Consider the following 12465-nt stretch of genomic DNA (forward strand, 5'->3'; position numbering starts at 1 on the left):
CATATGCTTTTCCTGCAGTTCCCATATGCTTTTGCAAAGAGAAACAAAAACATTTTGTTAGTTGTGAGCAATTGATCGCCACATATTTCACAGAAGTCAAGTAGAAGAACAACAACAAAAAAAGCAGTCAGCTGCTTCCCCCTCCCTTTCCTCTCTGTTCATGGAGGGAACTGTGAAAAGCAGGGAAAAATTCAGCCCACAGCAAAATACACACACAGCTCATTTTTTGCACTGCGAGATATTCTAGGAATTACAGGAGGAATCTTCATTAAAAACAGGCTATCAAAGATCTGGCAGCCACTGGCATACCAGACAGTAATTCAGTGTCGGGTGTTCAGCTCTGTGCTCAGCATTAGCTTGGGTCCTCACCATGGGTAGAGCAGCCCACAGGAATCCAGGCTCCTGGAGAAGCATGTTAAACAAGCCTGTGGAGGGGGGGGACAGTGTAATAAAAAGGTTACAGCATTTCCAATTCACAGGACAGCTCATTTGATGCCAAATCTATCTATGCTTGCAGGTATAAAGCCCCCGCTCATGTGTAGGGCTTCCCGGGAAGATGCTGCCTTGCTAATGCAAATCCCAAAGCAGTGAGCATGTGAGGAGAGCAGGCATGTGGGTGTACAAGTACGCATGTGTCAAGGCTGGAGCATGTGGGAACCATAGCTGTTCAGTTAGAGACGCGTCAAGAAATGCGAGGCCAACATTCAAAGAGAAGTGTAAAACATTTATCTGGAGAAAGATTAGTGCATGTTCTTCTTTACACAAAATTAAAGAAAGATTCATAATATAGATAAATCAATTAACTTTTGAAAAGCCAAGGGCACTGCATGCAAGAACAGTTGAGAGGGGCAGAGCTTTGTTACAGGACACTTGAAACTGTGTGTAGCCTTTCTTCCCTGGAAAAGATCACAGAATCATAGAATAGTTAGGGTTGGAAAGGACCTTAAGATCATCTAGTTCCAACCCCCCTGCCATGGGCAGGGACACCTCACACTAAACCATGTCACCCAAAGCTCTGTCCAACCTGGCTTTGAACACTGCCAAGGATGGAGCATTCACAACCTCCCTGGGCAACCCATTCCAGTGCCTCACCACCCTCTCAGTAAAGAATTTCTTCCTTATATCCAATCTAAACTTCCCCTGTTTAAGTTTGAACCCATTACCCCTTGTCCTGTCACTACAGTCCCTGATGAAGAGCCCCTCCCCAGCATCCTTGTAGGCCCCCTTCAGATACTGGAAGGCTGCTATGAGGTCTCCACGCAGCCTTCTCTTATCCAGGCTGAACAGACCCAACTTTCTCAGCCTGTCTTCATATGGGAGGTGCTCCAGTCCCCTGATCATCCTCGTGACCCTCCTCTGGATTTGTTCCAACAGTTCCATGTTGAGGACATGAGGACTTTTTATGTTGAGGACACCAGAACTGCACACAATACTCCAAGTGAGGTCTCACGAGAGCAGAGTAGAGGGGCAGGATCACCTCCTTCGACCTGCTGGTCACACTCCTTTTGATGCAGCCCAGGATATGGCTGGCTTTCTGGGCTGCAAGCGCACACTGCCGGTTCAAGATATTCAGCTACTGCTACATGAAGTTCTGATATTAGCCCTGTCTTCATCACGCTCACTGTTACGGGAACACAGTTGCTTCCTTCCCAAATGGTCATACACATACCTGCATACTGCTATAACCCTATGCGTGAAGGGCTTGGGATCATCTTTGTGAAGACTACGAAAAATATACCAAGGGCATATGTCAAGGACTACTGCAGTGCTTGAATTGGCAGGTACAGCCTTAAGGTAGGAGTTTGAGGCTGACTGCCTATGTAAGACACCCAGAACAGCATGCACCCTACTACCAGAATACAGATTTTCTGTGTTCTACTCTTCTTCCACAAATTTAATGTGGAATTTAAATTTTGTAAAGTTAGTGTTCTCTTACAGTGATCTAATCTCACACAAGTGTAATGAGAGGCCAGATGTAATAGGTCAAGAGGCCAGTTTTCCACAGAAACAAAGCTGAAAACTCAGTCAAGAGATGAGAAATCAATCTCTTGTACAGGGGCTGTTCAGCCTGGAGAAGAGAAGGCTGCGTGGAGACCTCATAGCAGCCTTCCAGTATCTGAAGGGGGCCTACAAGGATGCTGGGGAGGGGCTCTTCATCAGGGACTGTAGTGACAGGACAAGGGGTAACGGGTTTAAACTTAAACAGGGGAAGTTTAGATTGGATACAAGGAAGAAATTCTTTACTGAAAGGGTGGTGAGGCACTGGAATGGGTTGCCCAGGGAGGTTGTGAATGCTCCATCCTTGGTGGTGTTCAAGGCCAGGTTGGATGAGGCCTTGGTGATATGGTTTAGTGTGAGATGTCCCTGCCCACGGCAGGGGGGTTGGAACTAGATGATCTCGGGATCCTTTCCAGCCCTAACTATTCTATGATTCTATGACACTAAGTATGAAATAATTTGTTGGAGACAGCTTGCTTGACAAGACACATTTTACAATGCATTTTTGTCCTGAGAAGAGTTGTAAGCACCTGAACATCTGACTTCACAACTCACAAATATATTGATGTTATTGCTTAAGTTTCAAATAGAAAGCAAAACTAACACTGTACCACCTAGTTAACAGTCCGTAAGGATGGGCTTCTTCCTAGATTTCATATTTACAGCAACCCCACTGAACAGTTTATTAGACTTAGCCAGGAAAGCCGCTGCAGAAAGAGTGAGACTCACAGAAAAGCCGCTATTAATCTTTCATAACCCAGCAACTGGGAAGACCAGGCCTTGAACCAAATTGTCCCATCTCGCTATTAATCTCCTGTCTTCTATTCATTAATCCCTGGTCTGTCTTTGTCTTTCAACATTTATTAATGCTCCCACCTGTTTGCAGTAAACAGTCGGCTGAAACCTCATCTAGCCATAAATTACACATTAAAAAAAAAAAGGAAAAAAACCCAAAAAACCCCACATCAACAACCAAGGCAAAACCCACCCACCCCCCAAAAAAACCCCAAACCCCCACGAAAAAAATCATAAACTTATGTGGCCCCCAGCACTTGTACCATGCATGGCCTTCTGGTGCTGCCACTTGGCTCGAGGAGCCATCACCACAGCAAAGACTTCCCAGATCCACCACACCCTCCTAAAGCATATCTCCTAGAGAACTTCATCACGGCCGTTGAGCTGTTCTAAACCAGTTACCAGCAATCCCTGTTCATTCGTTATCCACTTCCCAACAGAGCGGGCTGCTCACTGCTTTCTTCCCCCAGTTGACTTTGTAGCACCTCTTTTGCCTCCTAGGATGGCCTATCTGAGAGATGCTTGAGAACAAACTTACTGCTCTGACACTGTTCTTTTTTTTCAGCCTTACCCTTGCTGCAACTGAATCATCGTATCATGGGATAGGCACAAAGCACAATTCATGTCATAAACATAATCTGGCAAGGGACTCCTACAAGAGTTTGGGGTAGTTTATCAGGGTGATCCTTAAGTCACAGTTAAATATCTCCAAGTGAATTTGATGGAACTGGCAGTTCTGAAAGAATGAATTAGTTTGCTCCTCACATAATTTTCTATTCAAGTTATTCTTAATAGGCTTATATCTTTTCCCGCTTTTGTTCACTGAAGCATGGTTAGATTAAAGCTTGTAATACAGCCAGCTCTCCATCACCAGCTGGGAGTATATCGAGGCTGCAGAGAGGCATGCTATGGATGCAGTGTGAGTTCAGGTCCACAAGTAGGAAAGTTTCATTCAAAAATAAATCAAAAGAATATGGTTCACAAGACCACGCAATCATTCCCACGCAACGCGCCCATTCCTAGGAGGGCCTGCATGTTTGCTGCTTCCAGACCTGGACCAGAAATAGTAAAATCACCTCAAGCCTCCCATTTCGGCTGGCCTTCCGCCACCCTGAGCTTTGGAGAAATGACCATCACTTGCTCAATGACCGAACATGGTCTCAGGATCTTCCCACTCCCTCTACATTCAGCAGTTGGCAAAAGCCCCATGACCTGATCCATTCCTCACCTGGAAGCAAGGCAGCCCTGTCAGGCACCCAGGCAGATGTATGACAAGCTTTTCCAAGGGACCTCTGTGGGTGCAAACAGAAAGATCAGAATCAATGTTTTGTTCATTGTAAAAGCAGAAAGTGAGTCAAGCTGGTTGTAACACCTCACCAAGAAAACAGCTCCAAAATGGCCCTTAATGCCTGTTACCCTCCTGTATGGAGCAGACCATAGCTTTTTTTCCCCTCTGATACAACCTATGTGTCAGTCTGTCCCTTTTTTGATCCATATAAGTGTTTTTCACTCATTTGCAGATTATATCAGAGCAAGCAGAGAAACTGAGGTTTATTTGGGAGAGAAGTTACTTGTTTCAAATCACTGTAGAGCTTGTGAAAGGTACTGATGTAAGGGCTACAGGTAACAAAGTCTCTTTCAAAGCCTGACCAAACATCCTTCTGCTTCTCATGCTTAAATGGCCTCTAAGAAGAGGCCTCCTCCACTGCTCAGGCCAATGGTGAGTCATGCCCACAGCACTGGCTTTGCCACGCAAGCACCAAGAAAAACTGAAGCTGAGAAGGGATGCATTAAACACGCAGCAACTGTGGAAAAAGCGGTAGGGTGAGACAGCTTCAGCCCTTGCTTCCTTTTGGGTGCCTCCAAGGATGCCCAGCTAAAAACAAAACCACAGGTTTTTCTGTTACCACAAGCTCCTTTCAACCAGCAACCTCTCTTACTTCCAGCTTATTGATATCTAGCCTACTCTGGTGTTACCTGTTTCCTTTCATCTCAGTCCTGAAGAAGAAACAAGCAAGCTCAAAAAATACTAGCAATGATTAGTGGAAAGTCCAGTTCACCTCCACCTGCTCCAGTTCTTCCAGCCCACCATGTTTCTGGCTACCCCAGGCCCACAAGCTCCTCCTAACTGCATCCTCAACCATATTTTCCTAAAGTCTAATTATCTCTTAACAACCATGGCTCAGATTAGCCAAGGAGTTAAACATCATTGAAGAGAAGGAGGAGAGACACATCTAGCCAGTCACATACATTATTTTTTAAGGAAACCAGGCTGAAACCGACTAGCCCATCCATCAACAGTCTTTGCTCCGGAGAACCGGGTCTGGCAGGGCAGTATCTTCACCCTCCCGGTCCGCAGTGGAGGAAGGGGAGCAAGGGGAGAACTGCAGCAGTTGCTTCAGATCCACACCAAAGCCCAGGAAGCACAGAGAAATTTGTTGAGGACCTGCCCACACACACTGGATATTCCTTTCATATTCGCCGTGACAAAAAAGTCACGTTAACATTTTTGCAAGCACTGGAAGCCAGTATCAAATAACAGCAAAGAGGCAGACAGGTGTCCTGACCAGAGGGGACAGCATATGTTAACAGTTTGGAATTTATTATTATTGTTAATTTTTAAAGGGGGAAACAAATCCCAGAGATTTTTTTGTGCATGATACATTTTCTGCTCCCTGTTTGATGTTGCTTTCAGACTTAAGACTTCAAATAGCTAATGCTAACCTCAAGCCTGCTTTAAACTAATGCCCCTTATGTGACCAGAAATGAATGCATGGTGAATCACTTATGCCACACACAGTGAGGGTGATGAGCGGTGGTCCATGTCTCTCAATTGCTGCGTGAACACAAGTACACTGGGGGAAAGGAGATTCCAGCTCTCTCTGCATCACAGCCTGATAATTCTGGAAAGCACAAACTTCAGGTCAACAGCCCAGCCACAGGCAGTCAGAGAGGACAATGTAGCTACTGGCATTTTCTGCAAAGTATGAGTGTGTGTATATATATATATAATCTGCATAGGCTGCACTTCCATCCTCTCTGCCTGCCTTTGGGAGATGCTTAAGAGAAGCTGCATTTTAATTACTAGCCCAAATCCAGGGAATCTGATTTTGACAGCAAGAGAAAGAGAGCAACTCAAAGTCACAGACTTCAGGGTATGTGGGTCCCTGGTCTTCACTATTTTGCTGACATTACTGCTTCCAGAAATTAAGTCAAAACCCCACTTAACTTCAGAGAGGTTGCAATTTGCATCTAAAGTGCTGCCTAAGCCTCAGTTATAATAAACAGATACAGCTCCACTGAAATCAAAAGCGTTATTCTGATTTTTTCTGGTTACGGATCTACAGACCCATAAACATTACAGCTCATCCAACCTCCAGCTAAATATCTTCTAATACAAGACCATTATCTTTGTCAGATTGATTGGGATAACTTGTTTAAAGTACTCTTGAAAGACTCATTAGCATCATTGGGTTTTGGTGGTTGTATTTTAAGAATAAACCCCAGTAGCTATTAAACACTTGAAAAAGGCATGTTAGCAATTTACAAACAAAGCTCAAGTAGAGATATAACTACGGTTTTCAACTTTCATTTTGAAATTGGTAAAATGGAAAGAGCAAAGAAAACAGAAAAATGAAACCGAGCTCTGCACACACACTGAAAAATCACCCACATTATTTGACAGATAATGAATTAAAAAGAAATACAGAGATAAGGGAAGCAAAATCATGCTAGAAAAACCCAATCCTCCCCTCTTTTTGAGCCTTACTAAATTATATTTCAGGTATAGCAGACAGACAAGATGACTTCAGGAAATACACTTCATCAGACATCACTTGCCAAAACAGCTGATGTCAGGTAGGGCTCCTCTCCCTTGAGCCTTCCTCGCTCTCCTGTAATGAGGCATCCCAGCGACAAGCTTATGCTGACTATGCTCCCCAGCAGCAGAGCAATGCTATTGACTAGTTTTACAGCTTGCTATCCAGGGGTGGATGCTACTGAGCATCACAACATCCATACCACAGACCCATGGTTGTCATGTTTAAACTATCTCACCAAATGAACTGGTTCCCTTAGGCAAATAGCAGATGGGGTGGCCTTTTGCTATAACCAAGCTCCTGTTCAGATTGTTGTGTTGCCACAGCTTTGTTGATGAAAGAGAATCTTGGTTTATTTGGTTTATTTGTTCTTTTCACAGCTGTCCAACATACTGCCAAGCATCAATTATAAGTCAAATCTTGGACAAGGAATGGTGGAAGAGTCTTGCTTGACATTTTGCAGAAAATCCACAAGCATCCCAGGGCCTGCCACAGGGTTCAGGTGCTGATTAGGAAGGGCCACTAACACCCCTCCACAAAGAAGGCTTTTTTAGCAGCTCCTCGACCTGTGAGCCTTCCAAAGGGGTTGCCTGACCAGCATCACAACCTGGGTCAGCCAGACAGAGGAGTGGTAGTGAACTGTTCTGCTTCCTCACCTGACTTCCATTTCATTCATTGGTCAGTCAAGCCAGGGAAATACTCCAAGATCCTTGTGCTTTGGTGTCTCTTGCTTCAGAAGCAGCTTTGCAAGCCATTGCATTAAGCAAGGGGCTACCACTGACAGATCCTGTGCTAGGAGCATAATGAAGACACTGTGGCGCCAACCTGTGTCTCTTAGCCTTCAGGCTGTAGGACAGCAGTAGATGGAAGCCATACCTCCCAGCTGCTCTTCAGGGCTGGCACATCACCACACTTAGAGGTAAGGTTGGGATACCACAAAGGTGCCTGCACTGACCACAGCTCTCTGCTGGCTCAAAAGGGAAAGGGCAGAGAGCAGCACAGCCACACAACACACACCAACCATCAGTGTGGGTGATGGGGGACAGGGACATTTACAGCTCCCACAAGATGCACTCTATTTTATTTCCCTTCTGCTTTTCCAGCCCTGGATGCAACTTTAAAAATCCAGACATCTAGCCCACATGTTGCTATCCCAGCTCAATGAGGAGAGGATGAGCTCAATTCTTCATGTCAAATGGGAAGGGACAAAAAAAACAAGTAGTAGTGGTGGTAATAGTAGTAGTATTTTGTTAAAATCAAACAAAAATGTCCCCAGGAAATCGAAGACAAAACAGGAGAAGGGATACAGAGAAGAAGTCTCTGTTACTGCTTCAGTGGAAGAGAGCTATTCCTGGTTGCAACCAAAGGTAACTCAGGTGCAGGAAGAAAGCTGTCACAGTCTGCCAATGTCATGCTCCATGGTACTATCCTCCCATACCAAAGTGCTACGGAACTGTGAGAGCAGCTCATCTGGGAGAGGATGCTTAGACACACTGCTTACAGCTTCCCAGCACCAGAGCTGGATCTGCAGGAACAGCAGATGTGAGACAATGATCACACACATTCCTCTTGCACTGTAAATCAATAGCCAAACCACAAGCACCCAGGTGTAGAGGGCACCATAAGTACCCAGGGGTACAGGCCTGTTGGTGCCCAGGTACGCAGGGGCTACCAGGCCTTCACCCAAGCCCCCGCCATGCAAAGTATCTCCAATAAGCAGAGGGCAGGTTTGCTCCCTACCTGACAAGGGCCCTCCTTCCACCAGCTGAGTCTCCCCACTGCTATGTAGGAGCTTCCCAGAGAGACCAAAGCGAAAGTCAGGCACAGCTCAAATCAGCACCTGGATCTACAAAAAACCAGATTAAATTCTCAAGCCACAAAACTATGTTTTAGCAAAAGTGCAATTGAACTTCATGTACTTGTTACATTTCTAAATATACTCTGGTTGTCAAGACAACAAAGAGACTGATGGATCTCTAAAGTGTACTGTATCTATTTAATTGTCAGCATTTCAAACCGACTCGAGGAGGGAAAAAAATGCCGCGTGGTAAGTCTAATCGTCATGGTTACCACTGGCTAACCCCATAATAAAAATATATATATATTCTAGCTAAATGTGCCAAGCCATGTGAGGAGCAGATGGGAGACATTCTCATTACTGCGACAGCCTCCACGGGAAAACTAAACTTGAGGAAGGACGCGAGAGACTTTACAGAGATCTCAGACACAACAGACATCGTGGGCTGCATCATCCCAGTCATTTGGCAGCAGCCGCTCAGGCTTTTCCATAGTGCTCATTCACCCTATGTGTGCTGGGACAACCCATGGGGCTGGAGCTTCCTAACTTGCAAGCGTTCCTGTCTGGGGATCTCACCTCTCACCCAAAATAGCCTGAGATGTGAGTTGTTATTCCTTAAAAGCCTCTGATACAATCTAATGTGTAACCATCTTGGATTTGCACTCCCACTCTAGCTCACTGCATCTCCTCCCTCCAGGCAGCCCATGGGCATTGCTTCAGCAGGAGGATGCTACGGCCTGGCCCTTCTGCTCTCACATTGTTAAGAGCTACAGCAAGGGCTATGTCCAGTCTTGGAGAAGAGAAACAAGTGGAAAGAAACAGCCAGCTACTTCTGTGAATTTACCAGCCTAAGGCTGAAATGGGAAACACCATGCACCCCCAGTGCTGCACCTTGTTTGACAAGTGCACCCCCAGCACTGCACCTTGTTTGACAAGTGACATGAAGAGCTCTGCTATTCACATGAGGTCCCTCCTGAAAGAGATGATTTCCAAAAAAAAACCCCAAACATTGGCTTTTTACATAGAAGACATCCACAACAATATCTGAGGTACCCATCTATGTATAAAACAATTGTGGCTCTCCTTCACTAACCAGAACTCATCCACCTACGCTCAGTTCTCACTTCTCTTTCATTAAACCAAAATTTAAGTTGCAGGAGAAAGGCACAAGTTTCCTCCAGGTATGAAAAAGCAGTGGAAGACAATTCATGTTCACCTGGTGGGCACTGATGTCAATAAATGGTCAAGTTTCCAATTAGTCTGAAGCTTCCCAATGTTTCTGACAGAAACCAAATCAAAGTCAAATCACCCTTAGAAATCTCCCTGGAGCTGTTTCACTCCTTCATAAAGATAAAAGCTTTCTCTCTCTGCTGTCATACGCTTTCATGGAAACCATAAGGCATTGCCTAAAACCATCTCTAGGAGAGCCACAAAGTAAAATTCGATCTGGTTGGAAAATACTACTTAAGAGAAACACCACCTTCCAGGCACCTCAAGTAACATGTTTGAGTTCGTGATATTTTCCCTGGAGCTTTTCCCCACTTATTACCAAGACGAACAATTTCTGAATTCCAAATATGAGATTCTTGGTGATGTAAAAAGAGCTTTCGTGCCTACCAATACACTCACCATGTGGTTCACCCTTGCATACTGTGCCACAGAGCAGTCTGTGCACGGAGATGGGGAGCAAACACCAAAACAGAAGTAGCACACGAGTGTTATTTTCAGTATTTGTGTGACAATTATTCCAGATACTGCTATGCTCAGGAGCTAAAACAGAGTCTTGGGCACAAAGCAGCCTACGTCTCAAAGTCAAAGGGACTTAGAGGCAACTGGTTTTTTACAAGTATTTGGGTACACCCAAAGTGAAGCACCATCAACATTTTGTCCCTAGATGCCTAAATAATTTTGAAACTAAGCATTACCTATGAGGAACTTTAAAAAGATTATAGCCCTTCTGAAAGCTGTATCCAGAACTTAACTGAGCTGAAATCCCAAGCAAGTGAAAGCTTAAAATCAGGCTCCAAAGTGTTTCAACATTATACAGGTACAGGAACCTAACTTTGGTTTTTCTGCTACTGAAAGTGCTCGCCTAGGGCACCAGGCTCTTACAGCTATGGCTGTGGGACAACTATTACATTCTGTTCTAATAAAGCACGTGCTCTCTGGAGCAAACTCCCCAGGATGACTCCGTTGCTTTGGCACAAATGGACTCATTTGGTTGAGATAAAAGGATGCTCCCTTGCATCATTATCATTTGATTTTTTTTTTTTGTAAGATAGAGAAACAGTTAATTTTGCTAAATGAATGTTCTGTTGCCATGACTTCACTGCAGACAAACACAAAGCCATCAAGCTCCTTTTCCTTGGGGGTTGTTGCTTTTTTTTAAACAGGTATTTGATCATCTTGATTGTCTTGCTTCTTTTCCCAGCATCTGCATTTCCAGCATTATCCCACAGTAAGACAGATACATAATGGCTATAGCTACTCCCTAAATTAGAGAGATATTTCTGTGCATATTCATCCCTTCATTATCTACCTCTGCCAGCTATGCCAACGCACCCTCTGTGACTCCAATACACAGGGCAGTTCTACTTGCAACAGAAGGTAGCAAATCTCTCCAAAGGAAACCCTAAATTTATGGGATTAGTCCCTGAAAGTCACAATTCCCATGCTCCTGCAAAGAACAAAACGATTTCTCCATCCTGCCCACTGTCAAACCAGGCTGTTGCCCAGGAATTTGCTCTAGTATAGAGCTAGAAACCTAAATTAAAAGTCCTTCCCACTGCCTCAGTTTCTCAGGCAGATGAAGAAGGCTGTGCATACATGTCTGCCTCCGTGGGGTGTTGCGACATTGGCTGAGCTAATATTCATGAAGCAAACTGGGGATTAAGAGTATTATAGACTTTATTGAGGGGGGTGGGCTTTTTTTCTTTTTTAATATTTGCATTGAATATACAGACTAAGTAGAAACAGCATTTGTACCCTGCAGCCATTATATCCTAGTAAATGGCTTATTACAGCATGCAGCCTACCAGCTCACCTCCATCCTGTCTCACTTAAATGCATGTAGGTGGAAGTGCTGCTCATTCCAGAGAACTTTATTTTTCACTGTCTGATGGAGACTCTTGATAGCTGGGCTCACAAGACAGGGCTTAGGATATAAATACTTCAGCATGAGCTTGTTGTTTGGTACCTATTTATGACAATCATAGAACAATTAATTACTTCCCGTCTACAACTAATTCCCGTCTCTTCCAAAAAGACTGAAGGGAGGGTGAGTTTCATCTCAAGACTTTCAATTTCCTGATGAGTCACAGCAGACCCACTACAACAAGCTTAATACTTCAATCAGACTGTTTCTTATTCAGGTATATTCAATACATTACTAAGAAGTGGAGTGTGCTATTTTAAGGGCTAATTTCAAGCACTGCATGCACAATGCCTTCTCATCTGAACAGTCAGTCTCTCCTGGACAAGACAGATGTACCTCCTACACTACCATCCCCTTCTCCTCCCTGCAAATTATATAGATAAATAAACACTACAGGAGCAAAAAGTGAAGGGTTGTACACTTGATGCACTGATTTTCACAACACACAGTCCCCTCTACCACTTCACTAGTTCATTCCCTGCCCTTCGGCAATAAAATTACTTATGTGACAGTAGCATCTGACAAGGAGAAAGCATTCACAGACTGCACAGGCTGCAACAAGTCCACAGTGTCTTGTTTTCTTCATTATAGGGCCAAGAATCATAGATTTATGTTTCTGCCCCAAGGAGCAACTCTGCATCCCAGTACAAATCCTCAACTGTCCCCAGTTCCCACGCCACCCACTCACAAGCTCTCAGGCTCCATCAAGCAGGCAGGAGACACCTTGCCCAACCTCTGAGCAGCAGAGGTTACAGGCAACAGCAGGTGCTCTCTGGTCCTCATTATTTACTTAATTTAGTAAGTCCTTAGATTATGTCAATTGGGCAATTGATCCCAGATGGATCATTTGAGTCTAAGACAGGTTGCACTCTGCATCACCCTGACCACAGTCAGCTGCAGTG

At 44.5% G+C, this 12465-nt stretch overlaps 1 protein-coding gene across 5 annotated transcripts in view; it reads right to left on the minus strand.

Moving 5' to 3' along the window:
• The window catches only part of LPP (LIM domain containing preferred translocation partner in lipoma), a 342496-nt gene that overhangs the window by 231975 nt on the left and 98056 nt on the right, over positions 1-12465 (minus strand). For 4 of the 5 annotated variants that reach the window (XM_080623385.1, XM_080623381.1, XM_080623382.1 and 1 more), the window contains one exon: positions 4022-4085. The exons of the other annotated variant lie outside the window; for it this stretch is intronic. The gene's annotated coding sequence lies outside the window, so the exon portion shown is untranslated. The remainder of the gene's footprint in view (positions 1-4021; positions 4086-12465) is intronic. 5 annotated transcript variants of the gene reach the window in all.

The sequence above is a fragment of the Psittacula echo genome (assembly GCF_963264785.1).
Source record: "Psittacula echo genome assembly, chromosome: 7".
Lineage (NCBI taxonomy): Eukaryota > Metazoa > Chordata > Aves > Psittaciformes > Psittacidae > Psittacula > Psittacula echo.